This window comes from Rhodnius prolixus, unplaced genomic scaffold, assembly GCF_049639745.1.
Source record: "Rhodnius prolixus isolate KJV_2025 unplaced genomic scaffold, Rpr scaffold_4, whole genome shotgun sequence".
In the NCBI taxonomy this organism is placed as follows: Eukaryota; Metazoa; Arthropoda; class Insecta; order Hemiptera; family Reduviidae; genus Rhodnius; species Rhodnius prolixus.
The window spans coordinates 6804076-6820185 of record NW_027411614.1 but is presented as its reverse complement, the minus strand read 5'-3'; the positions used below and the strand labels follow the sequence as shown (position 1 = coordinate 6820185).

General features: G+C 33.8%; 1 protein-coding gene across 20 annotated transcripts in view; it reads left to right on the top strand.

Annotated features, from left to right (window-relative positions):
- Window positions 1-16110, top strand: part of LOC141456423 (uncharacterized) — a 617068-nt gene that overhangs the window by 9207 nt on the left and 591751 nt on the right. The gene's annotated exons all lie outside the window — the stretch shown is intronic.

The following is a 16110-nucleotide window of genomic DNA, read 5'->3' as shown; positions in this document are numbered from 1 at the left end:
ACTTCAAATTTTTAAAAAAAAATATATTTAATCTTTACTAGATTTTAAAGTTCGTTAAACCATAAAATTTGTATTTAAAATGATAAAGCATACATCTATCTGTCCCTGGGCTGCTGTGAATAGTATAATTTAATTACAAATCTACGCGTCTATAATCTATGGATTTTTTTTTTTTGAGATATTAAGAACCAATTTTGAGATAATCTTTAAAAAGCCAAAAATAATCCATTCAGAGATAAAATAATTAATCAGTACTTCCGGTCACGGATCTTTCGTCAAACTTCTAATTCTAAATTTTTAGCAACACCCTTATTTAATTTACATAAGATCGTAAATTTCACTTAAGTGGCTCATTAAACGGAAGTGTTATTAATCTTTCATTATATCCGCCGTAGCACAAACGTATCCTTGACCAGTTTCGGGCTTTCCTCCACCTTCAGAGGTAGTTTAGTCAGTTTGGTGTTCGTTGATTTCGGGACTTCATTTACGTTATCGTCTCGCACTACAATTGTTGGAAGTGTTACTCTTTGAGGAACCATGCCCCCCCCAACCACCATTGGATGTCCCTTATTAGAATTTTCCTCGGAATTAGTTTCACTTAAATGTTGTAGATTTGCGTGAGTGCAATGTCCAAGATCAAAGTAATGTTAGGTGTCATTTTTTGGGATCTCCATGAAAAAGGAAATGACACCACTAAAACCAAATTTCATATTTTAAACGATTTTTGAGAGCTTTTATTAAAACGTTTTGCTAATGAGGTATTTATTTATTTATTTGCGCCATATTGGTTCATCAGTCATATTTTATTTAAATGGTTTTTATCTTCATAGCACACAGATAATTTTGCATGCTTCTAGAAGTTTTTTTTTTCTTTCTACTTTTATATATTTATAAAATGGGTTTTAGATTTCACTATTATGTATTTCTAGTGCAATTTGTTTTTGTATGTTGAATCGTACTTCAAATTAACTGTAAAGGTTTATTTTATAAGTTGAAAGCGATGTTATTATCTTAAGGGACGAGTTGTGGTTAGATTTGACAGATTTCTTTTTTTGGGGGGGGGGTATTGTAAATAAAATCTGAGATTTACTTTTGATGTATAAATGTCCAATATTTTTGTTATTATTTTAAACAAACTCTGTAGTCGTCTCTAAATACATTAAATTACTTGGTGTAGGAGTTCGTTAAACTTTTGGTTCCAAAAACGATACATCGACCGGAACTGCGCAATCCCATCATCATCATCCTCTCTCTCACACACATACAAAAATACTCAGTGTTTCTCTACGTACACGAGAAAGTTTACAATTTTCAAAACACTAAATAAAAAGAAAACACACTAAGTTTTGAAGAATTCTACATTTTTCAATTTATACTGACTCTAATTTCGAGTGTGTCCCCCAAAAATTATTATTTTTTTTGGTTTCTATCAATGGAAAAAGTAAAATTAGATATTAGTAAAAGAGTTAGCGTGGAGCTGTTTGAATTTAAAACGAAAATATGAATGAAAATACAGAATGTACAAATTCTGCGTGTGATTATAAGTTCTGATAAATAAGACGTTTTAATTTTGCTTAACTAGGGACAACCAATTTAAAGAATAGATTTTTCCAGTTTTAAAGGTGTCCTTGGAAAAGTTGTTTTGAAAATCAAGTAGCTTTAAACTTAGGAATGCTTATTCATTTTGAGAAGGTCGTAATGTTTATTTCATTGAATGTGTTCCTGTGGGAATGTGGTTTTATACTTTTTAAAGAATTTTGTCTTTAGGCAAAAGTAAAAGAAGATATTTCCATTAAAAAAGAAGACATTTTTGGGTGGTTTGAAATAAGGTAATTGTTAATAAGAGGAAATCATATTAGGATCTTCCGCAGGAATTTTGTTTTTCTTGTAAATTGATTATTTTAGTCGGAAGTTCAATTATATTCTGCCTTTCAAAATATAAATAGAAAGAAAATAATATCCCAAGAGACTAAAAATTAGCACTGGATATTTGATAAGTTTGGAAGTATATTCTTTGATTAAGTATGTGCTTAGATTTAAGCTATCGTCGGCCTGTTTTCTTTCTGAGTCCAGCCTCCGGAGTACGGAGAAATCTTTAGAAATATATGTGTTGTCCTTATATATATATATTCTTTTATCGTGGATACTTCCAACTCTCAGTGTCGATTATTTAGATGATAGAGCTGCCTGAGTGTTTAGAAGGCCAAATCTTAATCTCAACAAGTTAGCTTTTAATCTAACATGGTTTAAGGTTTCGTCTACCTTTTTTTCCCATTGCACGTCATTATTAATAATTTTGTAATGATTGATAAATTATAGTTGGTTGTAGTCTGCGGAGCGAAAAGATTTTGGACTGTCTCTTCTGTACATTTATGTCTAGTTCCTATTAGTAGAATCAGTCCCTCATTTCTTCTAAAGTCGTTTGTTTGTTTATGTATAGATTCAGAAAGTTACGTTTTGTCGTGATAGAAGGTGGTTATCGTCCAAGAACATGGGTGTTGAATCTGGAATTGTCGTGAGTGTAAATTGCAAATAAGTCGGGACTGCGAACTGAACATTGCGCTGTTGTCATCGACAATAATTCTAAGATAAATTTTTAGCGTAGATTGATGATTCGGGTTTTTTGTTTAATAAAATTTAAACAACCCCTTTTTCCATTATTAATGAAGTTCACTTCTGGCAAGAAAGAAAATGTTTTAATTAAATAAAGGAACATTTCATTTTTCCTTTGATATTTCAGTTTCTGTTTTATATTATATATATATATATATATTATATATATTTATATTTACATAAGGTGATCCAGAAAATTGTACAAAGTCATGAACTAACTTTTATTAACTGTGCTTAGTGCTGCACGAGAAACGAGACAAATCTCGGTCTCGGTACCGAGACCGAGATCGAGACATGATATATATCTCGTCGAGAAATCTCGGTCTCGTCTCGGTTTTTCAAATATTAATTTTTAGCTACAAAATTATAAAATTGTGTTCTTTATTAATAAATAATCATTACGGGTCAATACCCGTAATTAAAATCGTATCTTTTAATAATTAATTCAATAATTAATTATTAAAAGATACGATTTTATTATATATGTTCAATATTACTACATCTATTTGACTTCGAATTACATTAGTAAAGTAAGCAAAGTAAAGTAATCGCCTATTTTTTCAGGCGGGGCTTTACGTCCAACTACCAATTAGGTGTCGCGGACGGAGGCGACTAGCAAACATACTTTACTGTAAATTTCTCATATTAACCATTAAATAAAATCCAAGGCCTAAGACCGGGAATCGAACCCAGTACCATAATACACATTAGCTTCGCAGGTCTCGCACCGCTCGGCTACCGTGGCGGCCCCCTTCGCATTACATAATTTTTACATAAATTCACTAAATTTCACTATTCATATCATTCATTCATTCAAATTCATAAATTTCACTATTAATAATCAAATACTTTGAACTTTGATATTATTTGAATTATATTTTAGAATTTTGGAATTAGTGAATTTGAAAAAAAGACTATCTATTCACCTAAAAAATATTGCCACAAATTTTCGTTTTTAAGATACACCTTGCCCAAGAGCTTTTACTGAGTCAGAAGTTAGAGAAGATCTTCTATTGGTCATTATCATCGCAGCTTGCGAAAATAATCTTTCCGATGGCACTGAAGTTGCACAGATACTAAAAATATCTTTCGCCATTCTAGACAAATTTTTGAAGGAATTCTCAAGTGTTTTCCACCATTCTAAAATGTCAACGTCTACTGGTGCTTGGTCTAATTTGGTGTAATTAATTATTTCTGTCTTCCATGCTTCGGTGATATTTGCTGATTTTTGAGCAAATGGTGCAAAAATATTGATGCAGTCGTCGTCGTCGTCGTCAAAAGGTGAAGGTCATCAGATTCTTTATCTTCACCAACAGCCATAACTAATGGAGCGGGAAGTTTGTATTTTTTATTTCACGAATCGACTTGTTATAGGAGGCAGATATGTTATTTGAGTCTTTCATTTGGCGCGTTTTTAACATCTTTTTGAAATTATATAAAGATATATAACAGTAATAGTAATATATGATGCATTGAAGTGTAAGTAGTTGTCTTCTTTTACACACATTTTCATTACCAATATATAAATTAAAATAATTATTAGAAAATAGTAACATTTTTTGAAAAGATTATTAATAGCAAACCGCTTTTAATGCTTAAACAAAAATTCAAAAAAACCGAGACCGAGATATCTCGACGAGACCGAGACCGAGACTTGAGCGACCGAGACCGAGACCGAGATCGAGGCTGCATAAAGTCTCGCCTCGTCTCGGTCTCGTGCAGCACTAAACTAATCCACATTAAATCAAAGACCAGTTAAGCCTCAGTCGAAAGTAAAGTTTGGTTTATTAACTTTTAACCATTTCAAAAGGGAGACAATGTTAAAAATAATATTTTACCTTCGTAAGAGGGCAGTATTTACTCCCGAAAACGTTTACATGTTTTGAAGACCAAGTGTTTTTTTTTTTTTTTTTAAATTGATCCGTATGTTTGTCTGTGGTTACAAACTATGGAAACGGCACTTTAAATGCATGTCTTATCTACCCGCTAATTGTTCTAAAATGAGTTTCCATTAGAGTTATATTTCACAACAATCTGTAGATCTGAATGTAGTGCAATTAGTGTACAAAATTTAAAGCAGTGCGCAAGCAGCTGTCTATCTGAGGTTTTCACTTGCTAAGTGACCCCTGTGTTGGACAGTGTCGTCTGTAACAAGAGAGATTAATGTCCTTCGCCAATTACATCAACTGTAAACGAGCCTTTCGGAATTAAAAACAAACTAAACGTTTAAATATGATTGTCTGGAAAATCTATTTAAATATTGCATATTTACCTCATTTTTATTTTCTTGTCAGACGCCACATTAGCCGAACGTTTTGAGGCGAGACTCGCAAAGCTATGACGTATTATTGTATTGAGTTCAATTCCTAGGTCTAGGCCTTGCAGTTTATTTAATGGTTAATAAGAGAATTTATTAGTAAATTAAGTTGGGTTTGTCGTGTGCGTCCAAGACACCTAATTTGGAAATTTTGACATAAAGCTACCATGAGAAAAATAGGCATTACTTTGCTGCACAAACAAAAAGTAAATTTCAATTTAGAAATAATTGAATTGCGTTCTGTTTCCGGTAAGATCCAAGAGAGAATTGCGTTCTGTTTCCGGTAAGATCCAAGAGAGAATTTACTTCATATTTAACAAAATATAATATTTTCAATGCTAAAGGCCAATTTTAAATTTTATTATTATTAAAAAAAGCATTTGATTCTACTACTTCGCGTTCTTCGTGGAAATTCAAATATAGTTTGCTCTGCTAACTAAATTATTAAAAACCTCCCCCATTCCAAGTTAGGCCTAATATATTAAAATTTATTGAAAAATAGAGATAATAAAATAAACTCTGCCAATAATATAAATGTAACGGAGGAAGTCAGAAAACAAGTTAGAACTGTATGCATTGGCTATGCCTATATCCTGACCAACCAGTCGTATGCTTTTAGAAATACTAGTATATACACTGTAAGCTGATATAGTCTACGCCGGGACAACTACCTCTGCTGACTATCCGGACCGTCTTCCTGGTTGCTACCATATAGTAAAGGCATTGTTGTCCCACCCGCCGCTTTCCACTGATTCTGCTTTTTAGTATTTTATATTTTGTTAGTTTCTATTAACGCTGTAGGTTATCATTTTGTAGCAACCAGCATGTGAACGGAAGTAAAGAACTACGAAGAAAATAAATTCCACCTCTGGAAAGAGCTTTATATTCAGTTTAGGCCCAATTGGCCTTATAGGCCAGTCTTTTAATTGGTACTATTTTAATGAATGACTTTTGGAATCTCCTATTTTTTCAAAAATGGGTCAAACTATATTGTATTACGTATTACACAATAGGGTTCATAGTTTTTGCAATTTTTTTAAAGTTATAAGTATCTCTACTTAATCCATGTCTTTTTTATCTTGGTAAGAAAACGTTACAGAGAATATGCAACTCGTGTAATGCAGCAGAACTGTGCGTAATTGTACATCTAGATATTGAAAGACAGGGGCAAATTATTCGTTCAGATTCTAAAAAGAAAACATCTGTTATGAACATTGACTAGACTTTCTCATACTGCTATTCTCAACTTTCTAGTTCATTTTATTTAAAACTAAGTCTAACCCTTGATATAACCTTACTGGAAACCACTTAAAACAATTTTTTAAAGAAAAAAGATTGAAAAAAAAGATGTATAAATCTGTTGTATGTAAAGTAAAAAAGAGAAAAAAATAATACCCACTTTATCAGCCAAGCTACACGTCCAACTACTGAATTAGGTGTCTTGGACGGAGGCGAGTAGCAAACATACTTTATATATAATTTCTCATATTAACCGCATTAAATAAAATCCAAGGCCTAGAGTCTGGGGAATCGAACCCACTAAACCAACAATACATCTTAGCATTGCGGGTCTAGCCTATAACCGCCTAACATACTGTACTATAAAGTTCTTATATTAACCATTAAATAAAATCCAAGACCTAGACCAGGGGGAATAGAACCCACTAAACCAACAATACATCTTAGCATTGCGGGTCTAGCCTATAACCGCCTAACATACTGTACTATAAAGTTCTCATATTAACCATTAAATAAAATCCAAGACCTAGACCAGGGGGAATAGAACCCACTAAACCAACAATACATCTTAGCATTGCGGGTCTAGCCTATAACCGCCTAACATACTGTACTATAAAGTTCTCATATTAACCATTAAATAAAATCCAAGACCTAGAACAGGGGGAATAGAACCCACTAAACCAACAATACATCTTAGCATTGCGGGTCTAGCCTATAACCGCCTAACATACTGTACTATAAAGTTCTCATATTAACCATTAAATAAAATCCAAGACCTAGACCAGGGGAATAGAACCCACTAAACCAACAATACATCTTAGCATTGCGGGTCTAGCCTATAACCGCCTAACATACTGTACTATAAAGTTCTCATATTAACCATTAAATAAAATCCAAGGCCTAGAGTCTGGGGAATCGAACCCACTAAACCAACAATACATCTTAGCATTGCGGGTCTAGCCTATAACCGCTCGGCTATCGTGGCACCTTAGATTCAGACTGACTGACACAAATACGCCCACAGACCCACCATTTTATTAAAACCACTTTTTTTTTGTTTTGGATTCAAAGAAGCTCAAAATGGATAATTTCGGTGTAAGCTCTTTTTTTAAGGCGCGTTCAAAATCTCGAGGATATTAGCGTTCGGAGCTTTTTTCATTGCTCTATTGGCCTCCTTATGGAATTCTCTCGTTACATACAACAATGTCACTATCACACTGTTCAGTGTGAGCTGTAAGAAGTTCTCAGAAAAAGAAAAAAAAAATCTAAGGGCCAGCAGCTAGATTCGAACCCGCGATCTCCGCGTAGTTACCCAGAGTATACGCTGACCGCAAAATTTAAAAAGTTCCTTCTACTATTATTGTAGAAGAGAAAAATATTTATTAACAATGTCCAGCAATGGCCAAAGAAAGTCTTTTTTACCTTATTATTGGTGCTTTACGTTTTGGGTACTAACTATAGTTGTCATCCTTCAGGAGCTGCCAACAGTTTAAAGCACATTTAGAATTGTGATGTCGCATCATTACTTAACGCCATTTAATTTTTAAGCATTGTGCATGTGTAATTGTTTATTTTTGATGAATCTTCTTAAACTTATAATTTGGTGTAAGTAATTAGATATTGATTACATAATTTCTGTTCTTTTCTTTAGAAATAAATCTTGTTCAGTTTTCTTTGGATAAAATTACATATAAAAAGAAAATAACAAATCCAGTTTGTTATTTGTAGTGTAACTAACTAGAGTATGACCTCGAGATTCTTTTTGAAACTGTTTACAATGATTGGCTGATGTGTTCCTGGTGGCCTTGATGTAAGAAAGAAAATACATGATTATCATTCAAGCAGCGTACAAAAACTCCTTCTCAAAGAATCAACCGCGCACTGATTTATGTTTAGTCAACTATTTTACATTTGATTATCATTTAAACCAGTTTAGAAGCTATATTTTCCTATGTTACAATTCGCACTGATGTTCTGTTATGTTAGGTAACAATTTTTTTTTTTTATCAACTAGTCGATTTCTTTCAACTTGTGCTTATTGTTGGAGCTTGTGGTAATTGCTGTAAAGCTGACTGTGGCTTTCATGTTGATTGTTGTTTGATTTTCTTGTTCTGTCTTATAGTGATAGATAAAAGGCGACACGATAGCCGGAGCGGTTAAGAGGCTAGACCCGCAATGCTAAGATGTATTGTTGGTTTAGTGGGTTCGATTCCCCTGGTCTAGGCCTTGGATTTTATTTAATGGCTAATAATAGTTTACAGTAAAGTATGTTTGCTAGTCGCCTCCGTCCACGACACCTAATTGGTAGTTGGACGTTAAGCCACGCCTGAAAAAATAGGCGATTACTTTACTTTACTTTACTTTTAGTGAAAGATAAATCATTATTTTTAAAAATTACATTTTCATTTGATTATTAAAATCTGAACTAATTTATGATTGTAGTAGGGTAGTTCTATAAGTGTAATTTTTTGCAAAAACGTAGATGAAATAGATTTCAAGAAAAACATGACTAAAATTGGGCAAAAAAACTGCATTATCAGAAATTGTTATCGTTGTTCTTCTTCTTGTTACCTTTTTTAGTAAACAATATAGTGCCCAAACTCGTCAACCGATATTCATAAATTAGATCTACCAAATACAACTTCATTGCAATCTGAATTGAATCATATTTGTTTGAACTCTGATGGTAAAGGGTGGGGTGAGGATGCTGTGTAGGTTTATTCTATGTAAATTATTCAGTCATTAACTGTCCTTGGGTGGAGGTGTGTCAGCGCATAAACACCTGTTTCAGTTTTTGTGTGACTCATTCGACCATCTTTATTCTATCTTGTTGAACTTAATATTTTTTATTCGATAGTTAGTTTGTTGTGGATTTTAAATTTAAATTCAAATATACAAAAACTGAGTGTTCAATGTATATTGTTATAGTTATTGTGTGGGGGAACTATTCCTTTTATTATTTTCTGGACGTATTCACGGGAATGAAGGATTATTATAAATTTCAGTAGTATTTTCTTTTTATAAGTAAATACCATACTTTTGACCTAGTGCCATCTTGAGGACTTTTACCTAAGAACAATTATTATATCTTTTTTACAATATTCAGGTTACTTCTTCAGACAGGGCTAAAAAACACCAACGTTTAAGGTAAACAATTGTAAAGCATGTTGCAATAGCTCGGCATTAATACAAATTAAAAGAAAGTGAATTATGAGTAAAATTAGTAACATTCTTTCTTCCTCTAGTTATAATTATTGTTCACTTTTGCAATGCAAAATATTTGCTTTTGTTGTTAGTTGTTCGTTACCATCGGTCGGGATAAATTTCACGTTCTTGCATTTTTTCTGTTTTATTACTAAGTGATAAATACAAATTAATATTGTTTATTGAACTTCAATATTCCAATTTTTAAATAATTATTTAAAATATCTTTTCGAACTGTTTAGAATAACTTTTTTTGGGGCCGGGAAATGTTCTAATTTATTTTTCTTTATTACAAAACTTCTTCTTAGACTGGACTGCTTTTCATTTTCAATTTTTTTTTTTAAATTTCCGTTCTTCGTACTATCTCTTTCCTTTTATTCTGAACCTTCATTTTCAGAATCACTTGGTCTGATGAATAAATGATATTAATTATTATTGAATAAATGATTGCGATGTTTTAATTTTTATAATCCTTATTTAGTTGAGCAGCATTGTATAAAAATATTCTTTTAATTTCTCTCATTAAAATTGTTTGCTTCATTGATCCTTAAAAACAATGTTTTGGCTTGTGGAAGTAAACAACAAACAAAAGTAAGGAACTTTGTTTAAAAAAAATAAAATAAGAAATTAATGTTTAAATTTCTAAATTAATCGATTCATAAATAATATATATTTATATTTACGATTTTCCGCTAAGAGGACAACTGATTCTACTTCCAGATCTTTTATGCAACTGTACACATTTCCTATTTAATTTATTCGCAAAAATGTAAACTTTCAAAAGAAAATTATGTTCTTATAATTAGGGGAAGTAAGGAAGATTCTCTAGATCAGTGGTGGGCAAACTTTTTTAATGGGGGGGCCACAAAGTTTAAGAAATTCTAGAGGAGGGCCAGAATTATAGAAAAAATGCATTTTGTGTTAAAGCTTTTAATCATAATATTATAAAAACATTACAGCATTACACACTTGTGTAACTACGCGGCTAGTTTAGCTTCACCTATAGGTTATGCATCTATTATTCTACTAAGTAGAATCTACTTTATACTTCTCGACCGTCAAAACGTAATTATAGCGGGCCATATACTATCCATGTCGATGGACCCTCGGCGGGCCGGATTAAATACTTTCGCGGGCCGTACTTTGCCCATCACTGTTCTAGAGGGATGTTTACATTAGCTATATGCTTCACGTTATTAATTATTAAGCTGCAAAGATTTGTTTTGCAGAAGATGATGGAATACATGCTCTCTATCAGTGCTCACGTGCGTTATCTAATCAATATATTATATTATCTAGTAAACGTTGTTGTGATAATATTTACCAGTAGTTTAGTAAGAGTACAGCTGTTCATGTGATAAGGTTGATTTAATGTAATGTACACCCAGGAGAGAGTAACTGAAGTATGCAATAATTCTGTATACTATTATTGTGTGTGCATTTCAGCAGCACAATAATATAAGTTTACAGTGTTGCTGTTATTGTGTTATATAAAAGGTTAGAATGATTATATTCTTGGATGTTATTCTATTCTGTTTACACCGCTATAACTCTTAGGGTTAACTTATTTGTTAGTAAAAACCACAATAGTGTTTATCTTGGAGTAAAAAGTTATGATTGAAAAAAATGTGGCTTGTTAGGAGCTGCGTTACTATAGCAACAAAATATGTATGAAAATCTTAGATCACTTCCTCTTACTCAAACGGAAATGTTTTCCAAGCGCCAAAAAAAAAAAAAAAAAAAAAAAAATATGAGTGAACAAGAAGGCTTTAAATAAAGTAGAGCTTACCACGCGTTGAGCTCAATATCTCCTGAAATTCACATATTCCCTCAGCTAGATTTCGTAACAAACATCCAAACCTTATTCTTTAAATGTCCCAGAAAACGATTCAGAAAATGATTCAAACCAAAAAGTTTTGTTTTGTATATTCTGTAAAGTCGCATTTATGGCCACAGATTTTTTGTGTTTTTTTCAAATTTTTGATTATAAGATCCTTTTGATTATATACCTTTCATTGTATTGGCAAGATCCTCTGTGAGAATGACTGTATGTTGAAAGGAAATCATCGTAGCCTTCGAGAAAATCACGGACAAATAAAGAAGATGCTCTTTGCAGCATTAACTTTATTAAAAAACGACTTACTCACTCCATCCTTTGCTCTTAACTTTTGAATATAAAAGTTTTAAAAGCGGCAACATCAAAAACAGAAGATTAGTTAAAATCAGCAGGAGTGTTATCCTCGTTCCGATGTATCTGAAACATAGCGATGGTAAACTCCGCCCTGTCCGTAAAAAAAATGTTACTTCTCACACAGAGTGGGTTTAGGGTTTTTACAAACAAACTAAATACAAACCAACAAATTAGACGAGCGTCAAATCGTCTTGTTGTTTTTAATTGAAAGACTTCGATTTCCAAAGAGACTACCTTTAGAGATAAGGTATATTCGAATAATAAGTTAGATGTGTACAACTTAAAATACGAACATTTATTGAGCGAATTAAGTGTTAACACTTCCTTCGACTTGATAAAGGTACCGGAAAAGATGAGAACTGCGGCCTTCGAAGATTACATTTCTTCCCATTATCCGGGTTCATATCGTTTATTTACAGATGGGTCCAAAATCAATTATAAAGTCGGAAGTGCTGTGTATGATCCGGTTCGGAACTATTTTACGATAATTAAATTAGAAGATGAGGCGTCCATCTATACAGCGGAGCTAATTGCTATTTTAACGGCTTTAAAATATATTTATTCGTTATCGGAGAAAAAATATACCATTATTAGTGACAGCCAGAGTGCGTTGTGTAAATTATCACATATACACAACCAGTCTGCAGGAATGAATCACATTATCGCAGAGATTGTACAAACTATTGCCATTTTTAAAGAGAAGGGAGTCTGCATTAATTTTTTGTGGGTAAGAGGTCATTGTGGTATAAAAGAGAATGAAATTGTTGATACACTTGCAAAGGAAGCCACCAATAGTGGGGGAAATGGCTAATTATAAATTACCACACACCGATATCAAGGGTATAATTGCAAAAGCAGCACTACAAAAATGGCAGACAGATTACAATAATGGTGATAAAGGTAGATTCTATAAAACTATGGCAGATCAGTTACCTAGACAACCATGGTTTAAGGGAACTGTCACTAATAAATGGTTTGTTACGACAATAAGCAGGCTGAGAGCGAACCACGCGGTGTGCGGATCGTATCTACACAGGATCAACAAAAGGTCCTCTCCTCTTTGCGTAGATTGCAATGAGGAGGAAGATTTCAAACATGTAATAATGATATGTCCACGTTATGTGGTAGAAAGGAAACGAATGTTTGACGATATATACAGGTATTTAGATGCACCATTTCGCTACGAAGACATTATATTCTCCACCAACAGTTATGTGCTTAAGTCGATAGCAGAGCTAGCAATGAAATATGAATGTATTTAGAAGCTATAGCCGAATTAGAATGAATGGAACAAAATGCTTAGAGAAGGATTACGTGATTTTAATTTTGGTTAAGCGAGAAGGATGGCAGGAGCACAGAGTGCTGCTCCATCCATTAGCAGTAGTTTATGTAAATAGCGGTATATAGTAGAATGATGAATGTGTGAAGCGAATGTATTTGTAGGTAAGAATGGAGAGTGAGTGATATTCTAGTGATAAGCACCTAGACGATGCTGGCTGTATGGCGGAAGCCAATGCCAAAAAAAGAAAAAAAAAAAAAAAAAAAAAGAATGATTAGAATCTAAGCATAAAACTTGTTTACAGTAAATTAATCGATTCAAAGATTAATTTAAATTCAAAATTTTACCTATTTCAATTTCCAACTTTAAATAAAACAATCTGGATTAACTGTACAAAATTTCTTATTAAATAAATATAATTTATCTGATCTTGTTCTTAAAACAGTTAACAATTAATTGAATGGATAAGACTTCGCCCTAACCAGTTTACTGTAAAATCTGGCTTCTTTACAGTCCACACGTTGTTAAAATAGTTATATTTTGTCGATTTATCGCTTCTTTTTTCGATCAATACAATGTAAGTTACATTTTTAATAATGTTGCAGTTATCATGTAACGAGTGAGATCGATTAACGATAACCTTGATAAGTATTATGTGATAAAAAAAAGAAGAAGTTATTTATATTGTTCTTATCCTGATATATTGTTAATATTATGTTTAATTGAATCCACTTAGCACAATATTGATCAGGATTATTGCCTTTTTCATAAAAAAAATAGATACATAAATATGGTTAGAAGATTTAAATTGCTTCTTATTATAATCTTAGTTTAAAAAATTAGTTACTTATCAAAGTAATACAAGTATTTCCTTATTGAGGAGCACTGAATGTAAAGACAAGGTCTGTAACCAATACGTACGTCTTGTGTCTTTTAGATCAGAAAAACTATAAAAACTTGAAGATCAAATTTGATTTATGGTTTAGATACTATCAGGAAACGGGACGTTTAAAATTTTGTTATCAAAATTAAGCTAATGGGATTGGTCAATTAACAAAGATATTTCAGTTTTTGGAAAGTTTTCTTCTTGTAATCTTTGGTATTTCCTTACAATTAGATTACTGATTTATTAGAATCACTTCTTTTTTTATTCACCCATAGCCATTTTGTGGAATATTGTTTGTCTTTCTTTTTGGGTGACTGATTCTTTGATCTATAGATTAGATTAGATTGGACTAGGGCGGCCTCAGGGCCTACGCCACTGCGACCCCTTTGGGTCTATTGTGGCTCCCCTAACTTTAAAGCTCACCCTCCAGACCTGTCCTTTTAATTAGACTCTTAATGCTGGAGAGCGACTCTTGGGTAAAGCTCACAGGCCTTGGTTTTTCCTCCCCGAGATTAGATTAGATTAGATAGTAGATGGGACGGGACCTACGCCCCAAGGCACCGCAGCCACAGAAGACTTATTGTGCCAGTCCCTTCTTAGTTCTAGTAGGCGAACCCTCCCCTCCTAAAGAGGTCAAGGACTTTCCCTACTAGTTCTTTTTGCGCTACTATCTCCTTCGGCCTCAACGTTCCAAAGGTTTCATAGCGCAAACGTTTGATTGCAACGCAATCGAACAACAGGTGAGAGGCCGTTTCCTCCTCTTCCTGACATAATCTGCACAACGGCTCCGAGCTGATAAGCCCCACCTTGCGCAGATGCTTCTTGAACCTACCGTGCCCCGTGAATAGGCCTGTAATCAGAGTAATCTGATTTCTGCCCAAACACAGGGTCTCTTTGGATCTTTGCTTACACAGCCAAGGCATCAAGGTCTTGCTGTGTTTAACCCCAGGACACATCACCCAGTTCTTTTCGTGCTCCCTCCAGATCCAATCTCTGAGAGCCGCGCGAACCTAACCCCTGGTGATCCCCAGGACAGGCTCTGGACCGATGAAAGGAGTGTTAGCCCCATTCCTGGCCAGATAATCAGCTTTTTCATTCCCTTCAATACCCACATGACCCGGCACCCATTCCAACCGAACTTTGTTGTGCCGCGCCAGTAGTTCTAGGGCCTTCCTGCATTCCCAGACCAGGGAAGAGGTGATTCTGAAGGATACGAGAGCCTTCAGTGCAGCCTGGCTGTCCGAAAAGATGCGAATCTCCCTATTTCTAGGTTCCATCCGCAGATTTTCCTCAGCGCATATTTTAATAGCTCCTCCCCGAGAAGTAACATCCTTAGCCAAACAAGCCCCTCACACTGGCACAATACGTGCAGTGCTGTTTCCTCCTCTTCCTGACAGAACCTACAGAGGCTATCATCTGCCAGGCCCATGCGATGCATGTGTTTTCTGAGTCTGCAGTGGCCAGTTAATAGACCTACAATCATCCTAATAGCCCCACGTCTTTGATCTATAAGAAAGTTAATTGCTAATTTCAGACATAATATATTTTTTTTTATTGATTTCTTTGCGAAGCTTTCGTTCTATACATTTCCTTCTTTTCGGAGCTGTTTCTTGGCCAAACTGCGAGTTAGAAGGAAATCATTCCGTGCTAATTTAAAAGACAGAAAAATGTTTTGAAAAGTGGCCCTTTTGGGTTGACCAACACCTTATTATCAATTTCTCTTCTTGTAGTGCCGATTTTTTCTTCCAAATTTCAAAATTGTAAATCTTCATCATTGAACAAAGAGAGGCAGGAGTAAGGAGAGAGAGCGAGAAAAGGAACTTGCTAGTAAGAAACCCTAAAATAAATAAAATTAAAAAATAAAAAGGGTCTCGCTCCAAGTTTTCTGTATAGAATAAACTAAAACTTTTACTGAAGAAATTAACCCTGCATAATGGGTAAGGTTAAGAGGGGCCTAAGCTTCCAACTGGGTCTACTTCGTAGGACATGCAGGTCTTTCGCTTTTTCGGAGCCGTCTCTTTCTTTTTTCCTTGTAACATTCTTCATCTTTTTCTCCTTTTTCTTGTGTTTCTCAGCAAAAGAAGAGAAACTTTAACCCAATAAGCTTCATTAAATTCTTTCAAAGTGGAAAAGAAGTTTTCCTCTTTTTAAATTTTTAAAGTCTTTTCCTGTTTTTTTTAGTACGAACCTATTCACTAATTTTTCGTTCCTTTTTCTTTAAGCCGAGTTTCTTTTGTTTATTCATTAATTTTTTTTTTTTTTTCGTCTGCATTCTACAGCTGCACGCATGTGTACGGTGTTCCTTGAAAGGGGAAAAAGTGCGTGAGAATATTTGAATTTACAGCCCTGTAGTACGATTAGGAAATGCAAAGTATTTATAT